The 19,536-nt window shown below is 41.8% G+C and overlaps 2 protein-coding genes across 2 annotated transcripts in view; one reads left to right on the top strand and one right to left on the bottom strand.

Moving 5' to 3' along the window:
• Positions 1 to 19,536, bottom strand: part of ralgps2 (Ral GEF with PH domain and SH3 binding motif 2) — a 266,842-nt gene that overhangs the window by 103,355 nt on the left and 143,951 nt on the right. The gene's annotated exons all lie outside the window — the stretch shown is intronic.
• The window catches only part of angptl1a (angiopoietin-like 1a), a 50,741-nt gene continuing 38,993 nt past the window's right edge, over positions 7,789 to 19,536 (top strand). The window contains exon 1 of the mRNA XM_055641987.1: positions 7,789 to 8,204. The gene's annotated coding sequence lies outside the window, so the exon portion shown is untranslated. The remainder of the gene's footprint in view (positions 8,205 to 19,536) is intronic.

Here is a 19,536-nt window from a genome sequence, read left to right as displayed (position 1 = left end):
TTTAATTTTGTAGTTGCTGGGGTGTCATAAGGCCAGTCAGACGCACGTCTGGGTACAACACATTTATTAACGTCTACTCACAGTATACTTCAGCATGGTGTTACAGCAAGCTTTGCAACTACTCAAACTAATTACATGAACTGACTTCTGATAATATAAACTGCATAGTAGGCGGAGCTCTACTAACACACACTACAATTGGTTAGTAAGAAGTAACCAATCTACATCTTTCTTTGTAGAAACAAAATAAAGCATAACTAAATGCGAGCCAAAAAACAAAACACATTGATACGTGGTGGCTAAATAATACAGTAGCCTAAACGCTGATAACGCATAGGGGGACATATAGATGATTACACAAAATCGCCAAATCTAACGGGTGGCCTACAGACCCATCCGGCGTGTGTGCGGTATAAATCTGCGTCTCCTACTTTCATCGGGGAAGTGATCGGGGACGGCACCCGAGACCCGCAGAGTGGAGGCGGCGAAGCCGGCGAGCAGGTTGCCGAACCCTGTGGAGAGGCTGCAGGGGACACAGTCAGTGGTTGTTGTACAGCAACGACGCGAGGGAGCAGTCGGCCCGGCAGTGGGAGGGTACATCAAACGTGCGACCTCTGGATACGGAGTCACAGGACGTGGTTCCTTCACAGGAAGGAGATGTTGACGGTTATGTCTGTAAATACCTCCGTCTGCGCTTACCAGGTAAGAGCGCGGTTCTTTGGCAGGGCTGTAAATGTGACCCAAATGGCCATTGCCCTTGTCGGTCAGAAGGCGAATGACCTGTCCACTGGAGAGAGGTTTAAGTGGCTTGCTGGACTTGTCAAAAGATCGTTTTTGTGCATCACGCTTCAGCTGCACTTGTTTCTGGACAACGGGAGGTGAACGGACCTGCAACAGCTGCTGGGGAATGAGCAGGACAGCACGGGTTTGGTGAGACATCAGGCGTTGGGCTGGAGAACCCAGTATGGGATCGCAGGTAATGTTCCTTTGGTTGAGCAGGTCCAGGTAGATTTGGAAAGTTGTGAACGCTCCATTAATTGCTTTGCGCTCCAGACAGCCCGTTCGGTGAGTCCGTTTGACTGTGGAAACTCAGGGCTGCTGGGGATATGTCGAAAGCCCCATCATTGCGTGAAGTTTCTGAAATGCTGGCTGGTGAACTGACTGCCGATGTCTGATAGGAGGTATGCAGGGGAACCGTGCACGGAGAAGTGGCGTGACAACTTCCGGACAACTACTTCAGATGTAATGGTTTGGAGTACGTCGATTTCGAACCGCCCGAATATGAGTCGACGAGAACCAGATAGTGTTTTCCATGCCATTCGAATATGTCGGTGGCTACCGTGGACCATGGCAGAGGAGGAACCGGGTGCGAGAGCAAGGATTGTTTCTGTTGGTGTGGCGGGAGGCTGTTGCAGATAGCGCAGACTTCGGCTTTTTCTCGTATATACTTGGTCTTTCCAGGCCAGTAAAACATGCACTGCGCCTGTTGTAGGGTTGCCTCTACATCGGGATGGCCCCTGTGGGCGGCATTATAGTACTTGTCCCGAAGAATAGCTGGGATGACTGCTTTGTGACCCTTGACTATAATCCCGTCTTGTAGCACTAGTTCGTCATGAACTAGGTAGTATGGGGGAATCGCGAGTGGGGGACTGTTGTTTAAAGGAGATATGCAGGGCAGAGGGCGGTGTGTGCCTAGAACGTGCTACCAAGGTTGGTAGTGGAGGCAAGTACAGCAGTGGCTTTTAAGAGGCTCTTAGTTCGGCCATACATAGATATATGCAAAGAATGGAGGGGTATGGATCATGTGCAGGCAGATGAGTTTAAATTAGTTTGGAATAATGTTCTACACACATTGTGGGGTGCTTTGGCTTGAAGTTGAAAGGCACAACAATGCAAATGGTGGCTTGGGAGCTTTGGCTTGAAGTTTAAAAAAAATCACCATTCTCTCTGCTGCACCTGCTGGAGGGAGGGGGAGGGACTATAAAACCAGGAAGTGGTGTGCCTCACTCAGTCTCTGCAAGATGGATGAAGCTAAGGGTCATGTCTGAATAACACTGAACAAATGTCTACACAGCTGTGAGTACCCTTAATGTGGTTTGAAAATGAAAATATGGTTTGTTTGAAGTAAAAAGGCACTGCCTGCAAATGGTTGTTTGGGTGCTTTGGCTTGAAGTTGAAAGGCACTACTTACTGCAAATGGTGGCTTGGGTGCTTTGACGAAGTTGAAAGGCACTACTTACTGCAAATGGTGGCTTGGGTGCTTTGCTTGAAGTTGAAAGGCACTATTTACTGCAAATGGTGGCTTGGGTGCTTTGGCTTGAAGTTGAAATGCACTATTTACTGCAAATGGTGGCTTGGGTGCTTTGGCTTGAAGTTGAAAGGCACCAATTTACTGCAAATGGTGGCAAATGTTGGCTTGCTGGGTGGCTTTGGCTTGACTGGGTATTGAAAGGCACTACTTACTGCAAATGGTGGCTTGGCTGCGTTTGGCTTGAAGCTTTGAAAGGCACTACTTACTGCAAATGGTGGCTTGGGTGCTTTGGCTTGAGGTTGAAAGGTACTACTTACTGCAAATGGTGGCTTGGGTGCTTTGCTTGAAATTGAAAGGCCTACTTACTGCAAATGGTGGCTTGGGTGCTTTGGCTTGAAGTTGAAAGGCACTACCTACTGCAAATGGTGGCTTGGGTGTTTTGGCTTGAAGTTGAAAGGCACTACTTACTGCAAATTGTGGCTAGGGTGCTTTGGCTTGAAGATGAAAGGCACTACACTGCAAATGGTGGCTTGGGTGCTTTGGCTTCAAGTTTATAAAAAATCACCATTCTCTCTGCTGCACCTGCTGGAGGGAGGGGGAGAGACTATAAAACCAGGAAGTGGTGTGCCTCACAGTCTGTGCAAGATGGATGAAGCCAGGGGTCACGTCTGTCTGAGCTCTGAATAACACTAAACAAATGTCTACACAACTGTGAGTACCCTTAATGTGGTTTGAAAATGAAAATATGGTTTGTTTGATGTAAAAAGGCACTGCCTGCAAATGGTTGTTTGGGTGCTTTGGCTTGAAGTTGAAAGGCACTACTTACTGCAAATGGTGGCTTGGGAGCTATGCTTGAAATTGAAAGGCACTACTTACTGCAAATGGTGGCGTGGGTGCTTTGGCTTGAAGTTGAAAGGCACTACTTACTGCAAATGGTGACTTGGGAGCTTTGGTTTAAAGTTGAAAGGCACTACTTACTGCAAATGGTGGCTTGGGTGCTTTTGCTTGAAGTTGAAAGGCACTACTTACTGCCAATGGTTGCTTGGGTGCTTTGGCTTGAAGTTGAAAGACACTGCAGGTGCACAACCTTTTATCCGAAATTCCAAATAACAAAAAGCACCGAATAGCGGACATTTTTTCGGTCCTTGAAGAAAGGTCCTTGAAGACGTTCACCGAGGGCGGCCCGCAGAGGCGACAGCGGAACCTCCGGTCGGTCCTCAAAGAAAGGGGAACTAAATCCCCATTCATAAAAGAGAAGGTGAGGGTATATTGCGCGGGAGGGTTAATAATTGACAATCTGCAGCTGCCTGCCCGCTGAGTTAAAAAGTTCCCACGGTAGACTCACGATACACAGTGTACCGTGAGTCTTGCGTGGGAACTTTTTAACTCAGCGGGCAGGCAGCAGCAGATTGTCGCTCCCTTCAATTTCACCCCACCTACACCCCTCTGCTTCTCGGCCATGTGAGTGACCCCTTCCCTCCCCTCTCCAGCTCCCCGGCCATTGCACCAGCACGGGGGCTTTGCACTGTCTTCACGTCGGCGATGTCAGCAGGTCAGTGCCAGTCACCGGAGACGTCAGGACCAACGGGACACCGACCCCCAGGCCCACTGCAAGCACGGAGATCCCAGATAACCACAGCCAGCAGCAGCCCAGCCCTGTTCCAACTCCAGAGGAACACGCTCTCCGTAGGGACAGAAGCTGATGGTGTGCAAGGTACGTCTTGTTCTTGGGGTTGCGGATGAGGGGGCGCAGCTCAGGCTGTGACGTCTCCGGCCACCCCCCTGGACAGGAGCAGAGACTGGGAACTGTACCACCCTTGCAGGAGAGAGTGGGGTTGTTTGCAGTTGCAGAGGGAGGGGGGGGCGGTACAGTTCCCAGTCTCAGCTCCTGTCCAGGGGGGTGGCCGGAGACGTCAGGACCAACGGCACACCGACTGCAAGCACAGAGATCCCAGAGACTCACAGCCAGCAGCAACTCTAGCCCAGCCCCGTTCCAACTCCAGAGGAACCCTTGCCCCCCCCCTCTGCAACTGCAAACAACCCCACTCTCCTGCTTGAGGGACTGAGCTGCCACCCGAAGAACCCATACCAGCACTCCAGAAAGCCCCCCCACTGGTCACCAATATTGGAATTGGTGGAGAGGTGGATATATTGCGGGTCCCACTTATACGTGACTAAAACTCTCGTCTTGTCCTCTTCCGGTTTGAGTTGTTTTTACATTTTTGCAAAAATGGTACCCGATAGTGCTATGATTTTTCGCCACCTTACTCGCCATTCCCCTGTGCTGCGAGTGCATCATGTTTTGTTCCGATCAGTGGAATATTACCAAAGTTATGAAGGTTTAAAAATTGGAAAAAAACGCCCCTTGCGGCGCCCGCTGTCAATCACCGGCGGCGAGGAGAAGAAAGCTGAAGGAGCGGAATGAGTAGTGTTCGTAGTAGGCAGAGTGTGCAGAGAGTGCGCAGAGAGCGAGTGAGGAGGGAGCAGAGTGTGGAGTGAGCAGAGTGAGTCCGGAGCCAGGGAGCGGAGAACAGAAGTGCGGAGAGTGCAGAGAGAGCATAGTGTGGAGAAAGCGAGTGTGGGGCTGCTTCTGCAGAGACCATAAGCTGGGAGCCGGGAGCTGTTGAGTGAGGCCGAAAACTGAAGGAGCGGAGTGAGCATAGTGCGGAGTAAGCAGAGAACGACCATAACTCCCCCCCACCCCCCCCGCCACAACCCTCCACGTCCACAACATACCCCCCCCCCCCTCCCTCCCTCCTCCCCTACACCTTCCCCTCCCCCACACATCCCTCCTCCTCCACTTAGTCTAGTTTTATTTTTAAAACATTCACGATCTCACCAAATTTCAGAGCAGACGGGAGAGGCCTACTCTTGATTCTATTTTTAACGTTCCTATGAGTTTGGGAAAAGCCAAAAAAGGCACAAAGAGAACAATTTTTATGCAGCAAATCATTTGGGATCTGAATGCATTGCCAAGGATGGTTATGGGGGCAGATTCAATAGTAGCATTCAAAAAGAACTGGAAAATTTCTCTTGAATATTTTACCAGAATTCTGCATTTTCTTTACCTTTAATCTGTAGAAAGCTGTCTACAGATTGGATTTTTTCCTGTCCCACGACTACTGGCAGGAGTTGTTCAACATAGTAAGCTTCTCCTGAATGAGCGAAATTAGGGTTGATGTGGAAAAGCAAAGCCTCGTTTTACCCTGTTGGAACTCCACCCAGATGGTAGTAGGCCAGCCTCAAAATTGCAAGAGACCTCATGTATGTATACAATCATCAGAAGCACGAGAGAATAATTAGTAGTAACAGGTAAATGATAGTTCGAAGCACTTCGGGCTGTTGGGTTACTGGGAAATTCCCAATGATATTCTTATATATGCTGCAAGTAACGAAAATTTCAGCACATTGATGGATCCAACATTCATAGTATAGTTAATACCCAATGATGTTTATATCCAATGCAATGTAAACATTTGCTATTTTATTAACCAGAAATCCACAAATACAAGTTTAGGGTAACTGCACATGTACATACAGGAACCTCGGCCACAAAGCTATTTTACAGGTGTTCCAGTCAATTCTTAAAAAGTTTGCTCAGTAAACTGAAGCTGCAGTACGTAAAACCTTGGCTAAAACACATTGTATAATGAACACATGTATTGATTTTATTATAATCATGCACATTTTTGAAAAGGTGCAGGGAAAAGCAAATGTTAATGTTGTACAGTGCCCTCAATAATTTTGGGGAAATAAGTCCCATCATTTATTTATTTGCCTCTTGTACTCCACAATTTGAGATTTGTAATAGAAAAAAAATCACACGTGGTTAAAGTTCACATTGTTAGATTTTAATAAAGGCCATTTTTATACATTTTGGATTCACCATGTGGAAATTCCAGCAGTGTTTATACATAGTCCCCCCTCCCCCCCATTTCAGGGCACCATAATTTTTGGGACACGGCAATGTTATGTAAATGAAAGTAGTCATGTTTAGTATTTTGTTACATATCCTTTGCAAGCAATGACTTCTTGAAGTCTGCGATTCATGGACATCACCAGTTGCTGGATGTCTTCTCTGATGATGCTCTGCCAGGCCTGTGTTGCAGCCATCTTTAGCTTATGCTTGTTTTGGGGGCTAGTCCCCTTCAGTTTTCTCTTCAGCATATAAAAGGCATGCTCAATTGGGTTCAGAACAGGTGATTGACTTGGCCACTCAAGAATTGACAATTTTTTTGCTGAAAAACTCCTTTGTTGCTTTAGCAGTATGTTTGGGATGATTGTCTTGCTGTAGAATGAACTGTCAGCCAAAAGGTTTTGCGGCATTTGTTTGCACTTGAGCAGATAGGATGTGTCTACACACTTCAGAATTAATTATGCTACTACCATCAGCAGTTGTAACATCAATGAAGATAAGTGAGCCAGTACGTTCAGCAGCCATACATGTCCAAACCATGACATCCCCACCACCGTGTTTCAGAGATGAAGCGGTATGCTTTGGATCTTGGGTAGTTCTTTCTCTCCTCCATACTTTGCTCTTGCCATCACACTGATGTAAGTTAATCTTCGTCTCATCTGTTGACTAAACCTTTTTTCAGAACTGTGGTTGCTCTTTTGAGTAAGTACTTCTTGGCAAACTGTAACCTGGTCATTTTTGCGGCTAATCAGTGGTTTGCATCTGCAGTGTGGCTTCTGTATTTCTGTTCATGAAGTCATCTGTGGACAGTGGTCATTGACAATTCAATACCTTACTCCTGAAGAGTATTTCTGATCTGTCGGACAGGTCCTTGGGAATTATTTTCTTTATTATAGCGAGAATTCTTCTGTCATCAGCTCTGGAGGTCGTCCATGGCCTGCCAGTCCCTTTGCGATTAGTAAACTCACCAGTGCTCTTTTTCTTCTTAACGATGTTCCAAACAGTTGATTTTGGTAAGCCTAAGGTTTTGCTGATGTCTGTAACAGTTTTATTCTTGTTTCTCAGTCTCATAATGGCTTCTTTGACTTTCATTGGCACAACTTTGGTCCTCATGTTGATAAACTGCAATAAAAGTGTCCATAGAAGGACTGGAGGAAAGACTAGGTGCTGAGAGCTCTCGTATACCTGCATTAAGGAGGCAATTAAACACACCTGAGCAATTACAAATGCCTGTGAAGCTGTGTGTCCCAAACATTATCATGCTGTGAAATGGGGGGAGGACTATGTATAAACACAGCTGTAATTTCTACATGGTAAAATCAAAATGTATTAAAATGGCCTTTAATAAAATCTGACAATGTGCACTTTAACCACATGTGATTGTTTTCTATTACAAATCTCAAATTGTGGAGTACAGAGGCAAATAAATAAATGACAGTTCTTTGCACCAAACATTATGGAAGGCACTGTAGGTGTAAGTGCTGTGAATGCGCAAACAAAGAACAACTTTATCCCCCCCGTCCATCTGTTTTCACTAGAAACCTAGGATTAAATCTTGGGAAAAAGGAAACCTCTCGCTCAATTAGCTGTAAGTGCCATTACATCATAGGTGGGGTGTTCTCATAAACTTCATGCTCATGTTCTTAAGGAGTCCGTCAGTCTGGCTTATGTTGATCCTGTGTCTACCAACTGCACACCCAGCATCTAGCAGAGACTAGCCCTGAAGCAGTAAAAGCAGGACAGACAGTTGAACAACAGCAGAGGCTCATGATCTTTCTGTTAACTGAAAGCAGAACCTTCAGTCTCAAGTCTTTCACTACTACATTTGTTTGAGACTGATTGCAACTTTTACATGCAGACGATTTTGTCAGAATACAAAACTTTTGGATCTTTAACAACATGGGACAGAGTTTTTCACAAGTTTGTTTACTGCTACAGAAACCTTTGTGACTATTTCAAAGAGCAGTTAAAATATTTGGAAACTTTTCTTCTGATTCTGAAACTTCACTGCAAAACGCACACAGGAAAAGGAATCAGGTTTGTTTATTCATGAACACAAAGTAGAGCTTTTTGGTGTGTTGAGCTTTGTTTCTAAACTTAAACGTAACATGCTTTTTCCACAATCTTAAGTTTCTTGCAATGAAATAATTGAACTAATTCAATCACTTTGTTAATCTCATCATTCCACTGCCTATGCTTGCTCCTTAGAAATTTTTATTACTGAGTAGTTTTCTGACTTTGCATTTACATCAACTGGTGTTTTGCTTGAAATGTTTGATTACAAATAGTAATTTAGGATAATAAAATTGCTAATATTTACATTGCATTGGATATAAACAACATTGGGTATTAACTGTACTATGAACGTTGGTTCCAACAATGTGCTGAAGTTTTTGTTACTTGCAGCATATTGTATCCTTTAGGATCGGCAAAATATATTGTTTTGGTGCATTCAAACCAATTTATAGACACAAATAAAAGCTCCTGAGAAGTTTATTCTCCTTACGTTTTAAATCCCTATGCAGCATTTCTTGTCTAACCTTTAATGGCAAAAATGTGTGCAGTCTTCAGGAACCTTTCACTCCCTCTTCACTATATTTATGGAAACACTATGTTGCATACTGCAAATTCTACATATCACATTTCCTGTGCAAAAGAAAATTACCAGCCAAGAATGCTTTAGCTTACAGGATAACAAACTTTTGTGCTGCTTAAGCAGCAAAATTAGCTTCCTGAGACCACATTAAAACTCATGTTCCATATGGCTTAATGCCAAAGTTTTTAATGCTAAATCAAATTGCAACTCAATTAGAGCTATTTGCTCTTTTTTCCTATAATAGTTGTCCGACATAATAGTGCTTAGGTATTACTTGGGCTTCTTAAGATTTTCAAACACTAATTTTACTAACTGCTCTAAAAATGAAAGATATTTTTATCTGTTTTGCTGTCTTGGTACCGTTTACATTTCATGTCAAATTATAGTGCATGAGCAGTTATTTTCAGCAAAATATATGATTAATTATTTGACAATAATCCAACCTCAGCTCAGGCAAGGTCTTACCGATATCATTGCAATATTCTCCAAAAGCATGATTTTACAAGACCAGCCATGTTGGCTTTTATTTTCAAAACAGTATCCAATGCCTTTGTAAGATTTATTTGCAGAAAGTACATCCCTGGAATGTGGCTCTAATATTCCATAATCTTATTTAGTATACCAGGAGCTTAGTTAGGAATTGAACTGGTCTAACCCTTTAAAAGAGTGCATTTATCATTCAATAACACAATATTGGTATTCTTCAGAATTGTATGGAAAGGATTAATAATGAATTCTATTTGTGAAATATTTAAGTAGTGAGGGCACAAGAAACTGCAGATGCTGGAATCTCGCGCAAAAAACCCCCAAAATGTTGGAGGAACGTAAGAGTTTGTTTAAGTAGTGGGTACATGTACTTCCAGAATTACTCGTGCTTTGTTTAATTTAAGATCTGCTTGTGAGAAACTCACTGCTTAATTAAATCGTCAATGAAAATGGCAAATTATTCTCCAGATGAATTTACTTTGAAACATAGAACTAAAATATTCATAATGATCAGATTAGCATTGCGCATCAAACTGTAGAAGTGGAGGGATGAAGGGTCCAAGGGTTCCTGAAAATCTGAACCTCAAAACATCAATCATTTAATGTGACAGTTCACATGGGTATTGAGGTCAGAATATATCAAGCAAATTGTAATTAACACTGCAATAGCCAATCTTTGAGGTTTCATACAAAATTGTTCCAGAGTAAACAGGAATTGGCGTGTCATGATTTATGTTCAATGTTTGTGCAGAAAGAATGGGAATAGCTGAATGTTACAGCACAAAAAGCGCCCCTTTGAGTCAATTCCAGTTCTTTGTAAAAAATCACTCATATAATTTCACTTTTTCATTATTCACCATGACTGTACAATTTATTTTTGATTCAAGTAGTAACCAAGTCCCATTTAAAAGTCACTAATGAATCTAATTCCACCACGTTTGCCTCCACCAAATTTACCAAAGTGTACAAATTTCTGGAATAGGATTTGAACTCTAACATTATTGCTCATAGTTGTGAATACTACCTATAATGTCAGCCAACCCTTCCTACCACTGAAAACAGTTTCACCTTTTATTTTATCCTGTTGCAGTCCTTCTTAAGATTAAAAATTAAGTTAATGTGACAATGCAAAGATTTCATAGTTCAAAAATATAGATGGTCTTTATGCCATGTTTTATTGCACAAAGGCAGTTCACAAAAGTGATACGAATAGCCTTGATACAATTATGGAATAGTTGGACAAGGAAATTGCCTTAAAAGTGTAAAGCACCAATAACCCATGTAAATCCTGGATGGTAAATGTAGTTTCAGAATATATATTAAGCTTGCTGTTCAAAATGGGAATTAATTCCAGTGCAGAGTAGATGTCAAACACAAGCATTTACAAAACTGATTGCAGTCGTAACACTTACAGAATTGGTAATGCAATTTGAGTTCTGGTCCTGATGCTTTCTGCATGTACCTCTTTATTATCATAGTTCTGTCAACTTTAAAGGTATATCACTTGATTTAATTATTGATTTTAGAAAATAACATAGTGAGTAAAATGTAATGCAAAATAATTAGGATTGCATTGTTAACTAAATTAGATTTTATCCCCAAATAATCGTTTAGTGTGGGGTGGGGGGGGGGGGGGGGGGGGGGGGGGGGACAGAAGTAGGGATATGGATGACATGTTTTCAGTATAAAATAATTCAATTGTATGTGGAAAAATAACCAAATTTATAATAATGTCCCCAATTGACTCACTGATACAGGTCAGGAAATCTAAAATGAATCAGATTGCAGTAGATTGTATGCAATGAATGATGGAGCCCTTGAGAGTGTTGCAGAACAGAGAGATAATGTTTGGGACAAAGACCCATCATTTATTTATTTGCCTCTGTACTCCACAATTTGGGATTTGTAATAGAAAAAACCACATGTGGTTAAAGGTACACAAAAATGCTGGAGAAACTCGGCGGATGCAGCAGCATCTATGGAGCGAAGGAAATAGGCATCGTTTCGGGCCGAAGCCCTTCTTCAGACTGTACCTTCGATTTTCCAGCATCTGCAGTTCCTTCTTAAACACATGTGGTTAAAGTGCAGATTGTCAGATTTTATTAAAGGCCATTTTTATACATTTTGGTTTCACCATGTAGAAATTACAGCTGTGTTTATACATTGTCCCCCCATTTCAGGGCACCATAATGTTTGGGACACATGGCTTCACAGGTCGTTGTAATTGCTCAGGTGTGTTTAATTGCCTCCTTAATCAGTGCTTCCACACCTCAACAATTTTTCCTGAAATAGAATTCTAAATTACCTGGAATTTGATGGAATTTCCCGGCCTGGTAAGCCTTCCCCAACAGCGCATGTGTGACTACCGCCCCAACTGTGCACGCATGGAAACCGAGCCCACTGAACATGCACGGGAATACGGCGTCCCTACACATCACCGGTGCCATTTTCAATTGTGACGCGGCTGATGGGCCTCCCCCAACTGCGCAGGCGCAGATGGTCGTAAATATATTTATTTTCCGCAAATCATCCCGCGGGCCTGATTGGACCCCTTCTCGTCTCCCTGCGCGCGGGCAGTGGATCCGGTTTCCGCGCATGCACAGTTGGGGCTGCAGTCGCACATGCGCAGTTGGGGAAGGCTTACCGGGCCAGGAAATTTCATGAAATTATTTAATTTCCTAAAATTAACCAAAGCCAACCAGAATTTCCCAAATTTCGGGTAATTTCCTTCAAAGTGGAAACACTGTCCTTAATGCAGGTATAAGAGAGCTCTCAGCACCTAGTCTTTCCTCCACTTTCCATCACCCTTGGAAACTTTTATTGCTGTTTATCAACATGAGGACCAAAGTTGTGCCAATGAAAGTCATAGAAGCAATTATGAGACTGAGAAACAAGAATGAAACTTAACATCAGCCAAACCTTAGGCTTACCAAAATCAACTGTTTGGAACATCATTTAGAAGAAAGAGAGCACTGGTAAGGTTATTAATCACAAAGGGACTGGCAGGCCAAGGAAGACCTCCACAGCTGATGACAGAAGAATTCTCTCTATAATAAAGAAAAATCCCTAAGCACCTGTCCGACAGATCAGAACCACTCTTCAAGAGTCAGTTGTGGATTTGTCAATGACCACTGCTCACAAAAGACTTCATGAACAGAAAAACAGAAGCTACACTGCAAGATGCAAACCACTGGTTAGCCGCAAAAATAGGATGGCCAGGTTACAGTTTGCCAGAAGTACTTAAAAGAGGAACCTCAGTTCTGGAAAAAGGTCTTGTGGACAGATGAAGGTTAACATATAAGAGTGATGGCAAAAGCAAAGTATGTAGTTGAGACAGAACTGCCCAAGATGCAAAACATACCACCTTATCTGTGAAACACAGTGGTGGGGGTGTTATGGCCTGGGCGTGTATGGCTGCTGAAGGTAACGGCTCTGGCCAGCAGCGGTGCAGCCTGTCCGCGTTTTTATTATTTTTTGTGGTTTTTATGTAGTTTTTGTTATTTATGTTGGCCTGGGCGTGGGAGGGGGGGGAAACTTTTTGAATCTCTCCCTGCACTGGGTACCCTCCAACAGGAAGAAGCCGGGGACATTCGACTCATTGATGATACAACTGCTGCGGGTGGAGCGGTGGAGGAGCATAATGAATTCTGAAGAGTGTATAGACGGGTCTGTGGACGACGGCACCGTGGGCTCCCTGGAGGGAGACCGCTTCTCAAGTCCTGCAACGGCGACTTCTCCCGCCCGAAAGAGCTCCTGGAGCGGGGCCTCACTGCCCCGCGCGGCTGGAATGGCCGCGGACTCTGCGAGCGACGGGGGCTCTCAAGACCCGGTGTTCTACAGCAAGACAATGATCCCAAACATACTGCTAAAGCTGACAAAGGAGAGTGCAGTGGAGAGAAAAAAACAATGGATGTTTATGTTAAAATGTAATTATTGTTGTGTCTGGGGTCTATTTGTAAGTCAATGTATGGCTGCGAAACGGCATTTCTGACCCCAAATGACAATTAAATTGAGACTCTGATGACATTTCTTCATTGATGATACAACTGCTGATGGTAGTAGCATAATGAATTCTGAAGTGTATAGACACATCCTATCTGCTCAAGTTCAAACAAATGCCTCAAATGCGACGGTTCATTCTACAGCAAGACAATGATCCCAAACATACTGCTAAAGCAACAAAGGAATTTTAAAAAAAAAGGTAAATTCTTGAGTGGCCAAGTCAATCATCCGATCTGACCCCAAGTGAGCATGACTTTTATATACTGAAGAGAAAATTGAAGGGGACTAGCCCCCACAACAAGCATAAGCTAAAGATGGCTGCAATACAGGCCTGGCAGAGCATCACCAGAGAAAATACCCAGCAACTGGTGTTGTCCATGAATGCAGACTTCAAGCAGTCATTGCATGCAAAGGATATGCAACAATATACTAAACATGACTACTTTCATTTACATGACATTGCTGTGTCCTAAACTCAATGGTGCCCTGAAATGGGGGGGACTATGTATAAACATCGCTGTAATTTCTACATGGTAATACCAAAATGTATATAAATGGCCTTTATTAAAATCTGACAATGTGCACTTTAACCACATGTGATTATTTTTCTATTACATATCTCAAATTGTGGAGTACAGAGGCAAATAAATAAATGATGGGTCTTTGGCCCAAACATTATGGAGGGCACTGTATGCAGGGTATTGCAGAATAGTGAAATGTGGGTGTTAGTATCAGTGCAGGTGCATGGCTCTCTGAAAGTGGCGGGCCAGGTGGACAGTGTGGTGAAGATGGTGTTTGGCATGTTGCCTTCGTTGGGAAGGTTTTGTGTGCAAAGTTCGGACATCATGATGCAGCGTACAAGTTGTTGGTGAGATGATAGTTGGAGTACTAAGTGCAGTTCTGGTCACCCAGCTATTGGAAGGATGTCATTTATTTGGAAAGGGTGCAGAAGCAATTCACCAAGATGTTACATGGGCTTGTGGGTATGATTTATCAAAAGACATCTGGTAGGCTGGGTCTTTTTTCTTTGGAGCATAGGACACTAAAGGGTGACTTTATTGAGATGTACAAGATCATGAAGGGCATGATAAAGTGAACGCCCACAGTCTTTTTCTCAGAGTAGAGGATTCTTAAAATAGAGGATATAGGCTTAAGATAGTTGAGAGTTTTCAGAGGGACCGTGGGGGCAACTTTGTCACTCAGTCCTTATCCATATCTGGAATGAGCTACCAGAGGAAGCTATGGAAGCAGATACAATTATGACTTTCAAAAGATACTTGTATAGATATACGGATAGGAAGGGTTTAGAAAGCGATAGGCCAAATGCAGGCACATGGGAGTAGCCCAGAATGCCAGTTTGTTGACATGGACAACATGGGCCCCAAGGGCCTCTTTCCTTGCTGTATAGCTCTCTGACTCTATGATCATGCAAGAGCAAAGGTCTTCCAGCAACAATGCAAAAGAACTGTGCAAACTTATTTTATCACTGCATTTCTTTGTTTGGCTGATCAATTTGAGAAAAACGTCCAAAAAAATCCATTGTAGTGGCATAAAGGTAGTTCTGCTATAATGCGTTGATTCCATAATGCAAAATATGATTTTGCGATGCATGAATGAAACAACGCTATTTGTATTACACAGGCTGAATTGGTTATATCTCCATTGCGATTAGGAACTGGAGAACTACCTGAAAGTTAGTTTGGGAAGTGACAAGCATAAAAAAAGACTAACTTTGGGGGAAAAAAATAGTTTTTATATAACCTTATTGCAGTAAACAGGCACCATTGTCTCAAGAACGAAGTCGATCAATTTCACTGCAATTGGTCATAGAAATTATTGCTGATAGTATTTGTGGGTTGCAGTAACAAAAATAAACTTTAAGTTAATAAAAAAGCCTTTATTTTTTTAAATCCCGCTGGGGAATAAGATTGTGCTATTGACAGATTTAAATTTTCTAGTCCCCGACCCCCTTTTCCCAAATGGCACAAATGATTTTGTATGACATGAGGTTTCTGAGAAATGCAATAGCAGAACAATGTCTACTTATTAAAGCTAAAAACCAAATTAACAAAATTAGCTACTTGCCCACACGCTTCGGGCAATTAAAGGGCCTGTCCCACTTGGCGATTTTGCCAGCGTCATATCAGTATCGCCAAAAGATTTTAAACATTTCAAAATCCAGCGGCAACAAAAAAGTGGTTGCGACACTTGAAAAACACCGCGCGTCATACTCCATCACGCCGCGTCATACATCATGACGCCGTGTATTTTACGGTGACATGATACGTCAGTCAATGATGCCGGCAGTCGCTGAAAAAAATCGCCAAGTGGGACAGGCCCTTTATAGTGCCCATTTAACTAATAAACGTGCATGTCTTTCGGATGCAGGACAAAATGAGAGCATCTAGACGAAGAGCACGTTGTCACAGGGAGAACATGTAAATTCCACATGGACACTGCCTAATGACGATTGAATTTGGATATCTGAATCTCTGAGACAGCAGCTCTATAAGTGCCACCCTTAGCAAATAACTGACAAAGTACCTATTATCTTAAACCTATTATTTAAAAAATAACCTGGATTTAAAATAGTATTAATTTCATTGAGGTGATCATAAAAACGAAAGAACTGTTGTGTAAATCCCTTTTTGTTCATTATTATTCACTGTGATAGGGGATAAAACTAATGCAGTTTATTGCTAGGTATTTAGTTTCATCTTTAGTTTCAGAGTTATTACTCTGTTAAAATACAGATGTTCACGTGAAATATGTTATATTTAATTTGTTAAGAAGAGGCGCATTGATGCGACTCTTGGGGCCATCCCTCTAAAAAGCAAATATTGGACAGAGGAAAAAAACTAAATCGAAGGATCTGGTTTCATGAGCAACCAATGTCAGTGGAACTAGAGACCACCAATAAGAAAATAAAATCTAACAAGTTTCTTTTTTTAATATGTTGATAAATTATTTGCAGCATGAAGAGGCGATTGACCATGTAATAAATCTGCCAAATAACAAACTGAGTTTTGAAGTGGAGACAAGAAACTCAGAGCAAGGACATTGAAAATTTTTGTTTTAAATTAACAAGAATGAAAACTTAATCTATCCCCACCCATACTCGATTATAAGAATCTAAAGTATACTTAAAAGATGGTGACTTTTAAGTTATAACTGAAAAGAATCCTGAAAGGGCCTGTCCCACGATGCGAGTTCACTCCAGATCTCTCCAAAGTTTTAAAAAAAAATCAAATTTGTGGTAAGTACGTAGAATGTACGTAGCGGGTACGTCGGAGCTCGTGGATGTCTCGTAGCGGCTCGTAATGCTAACGGCAGGTACTCGGGAAACGTGGAAACTCGTGACGTTTTTTTCAACAGTGTGAAAATTTTCCAAGAGTAAAAAAATACTCGTGATGAGGTACCACGAGTTTGATTTTTTTTTTAAACTCGGGAGAGCTCTTGGGTGAACTCGCATCGTGGGACAGGCCCTTTACATCATAGCCAACGTTTTCTCTCAATTAATAATACTACAACTGGTGATCTCAATGGGTCAGATCTTGTTGACTTGAGCGTGTGTGCTGTTAAACACAGCAATCCTGGATATTTCAGATTCAGAATGCTTAATCTATTAGTTCACTCTGATAATAAAAGCAGGAACTTTAACAGGTCCAATATGATTCAGGAGCAAGAAACAGAGTTAAGGTTTCAGATCATTAGACCACTCTGGATTTCATTTGGAGTCCTATGGTGGAGCCCAGTGTTGTGGAGGGTTCCTAAGATGTATGCTGGAGAAAATGATTTTGATTCTTATATTAATGGGGATATTTCAATGGGGATCTTGTTTCTGCAGATCAGGAGGAAGCTGTTCTTTAAATTAATCAGGATTGTTTTTTGTAAATGCTTTTAGTTTAATATATTACTATTTAAACATAATATAAAAAATATTAGTGTTAGTAACGGAGTGCAGCAAGGAGGAATTTTGTCTCCTATTTTATTTATGTTTATATGGATGAATTATCAAATCAGTTTAAATCAGGTTAAAAACTGGCTGTCTTGTGGGCAACACTATTGTTAATCATCTTATGTATGCAGACGACCTGGTCCTGCTCTGTCCATATAGTGCTGGGCTGCAGCAGATGTTGAAGGTGTGCTCTCAGTATGGCCTTGATTATGACATAAAGTATAACGCTAAGAAAAGCCGCATAATGATAGTTAGAAGCGCTGAGGACAGGAAATCAACTTTTCAGACCATTTATTTGTCAGACAGTCCTCTAACTGTGTGTGAGGAAATTAAATACCTAGGTCGTCATATCCGATGACTAGACGGATGACAAAGACCTCTACCGACAGCGCTGTAAAATTTATTTTCAAGCTAATATACTTATAAGGAAGTTTTCTATGTGCTCTGACTCTGTGAAGTGTTCCTTGTTCAGAACCTATATCACATCGTTATATACTGCTCAATTGTGGTCTAACTATAAGAAAAAGAGTATGCAGAGGCTCAAGGTAGCATACAATGATGCAATGAGGTTGCTGCTTCGTGTCCCTACGTGGCATAGTGCCAGTCAATTGTTTGTGTCCACTAGAGTGCCAACCTGTGAGGCACTCTTAAGACAGCTGATGTTTAGTTTTATGTGTCGCCAGGACAAGTCAGAGAACCACATAATTGAAGCCCTAGTCAGCCCTCTGAAAAGCTGCTATAGATTCACTTCTAGGCTAAGATGGCATTGGTGCAATAGCTTGTATATCTTATAGGCTAATATGCAATTTTTAATGTATTTTTTGTATCTCCTTATACTGTATTATGTGTTATATGGACCTGTGTCTGAAATAAAGCTTTATTATTAATAATTGTTTTATTTACTTCAACTTTACTAGGTTTTAAAAAATTATGTTAGCATTTAAACAAAACCAACTGGCTTTTGCATTCAGCAAACCAGGGGCATAACTTCACTGGATATGTAAACTTTCAGGGACAGGACCTGCTCAGTGAGCCACCTAAGACTTCGGCCCTCCTCAGTCCATGCTACTGGATCGTCGACATTCGTGAAAGCAATATTAGGTCCAGAGGACAGAAGGAATGAGTGACATTTCAGGTTGAGACCTTTCTTGAGACAGAAGATGGGTTTCAACCTGAAACGTCACCCATTCTTTCTCTCCGGAGATGCTGCCTGTCCCTCTGAGTTATTCCAGCATTTTGTGCCTATCTTTAGAGGACAGAGTAATGTAGATTGGCAGAAGTACCAAAACTATATGAAGAAAACTTCCTATAACTTGATTAGTGTCAAGAATAAATTTTGTAACTGTTGGCGGAGACAGATTAAAAATCAAATTTCAGGAATTGGATAAATCATTGAAGTTAGAAAAATGCAGGTTGATGTTAGAACATGGACGGTCTGCATTAGCCTTGGTGAGCAAAGGCAGAGAATTGAGGGATCAATAGCTTCTCTCTACACTCTTAAATATTCTATGATTCTTCAAATTTGTATGTCTTAATTTGATTCCGATTGGTGCAATTAGGTAACTCACTTTTTAATTCAATTTCAAAAATTATCAAAGAGTACATATTTTTTAAATTTCATGTAAAATTATGAACCTGGTCAGTTAGCTTGAAGCTACAGATAGCATAATGGTATTAAGGGGTGTTTAACTTTGTAGCAAAGAACTACTTCCTTTCACAGTTAAGATATAGGAATAAACAGTGTCATACGATAGCAAACAAACAGAGATCCTGGTAGAAAATCATTTTAAAAATTGTGCTTAGTTACCAGGTCATTACTAAGGTGAGCAGAGGGAAATTTGTACTGCCTGTTGTGAAGTCACATATACAACTAGATCTTACTAATTATTTGGTTTCAGCATTATAATTATACAAAACAATTTTCGCAGACTTTCATTACTTTTGCATTGCTAGATATGGTGAAATTATGACAACATGCAACAACGTTAATAAAAATAGCACGTAATCTCTAGGTTGAGATATACTTTAGAAAATATAAATTGCCATTAGTGTAGTTCTTCATTAGTCTTCCTGCCTGACATTGAGCCTTCAAATTGAGGTGTTAAGAACCAATTCTAATGGTTTAAAGTGATATTTAAAGTCCCACGGCAAAACCTGTCATGAAGTAGGCAGTTTTTGCCACATCTGAACAATTCTTCCCTGCTTAACACATGGAGGTTTGTGAGACTGTGGTGGTTAAGAAACTTCACGGTTGTCCATTACATGAGCAGGTTTAATGCATGGTGGCTACCTTGCACTCATAATCAATTGTTTTGATTGTACTAAAA

The sequence above is a fragment of the Leucoraja erinacea genome, chromosome 10, assembly GCF_028641065.1.
Source record: "Leucoraja erinacea ecotype New England chromosome 10, Leri_hhj_1, whole genome shotgun sequence".
NCBI lineage: Eukaryota > Metazoa > Chordata > Chondrichthyes > Rajiformes > Rajidae > Leucoraja > Leucoraja erinaceus.
This window is presented reverse-complemented; position numbering and strand designations above follow the sequence as displayed.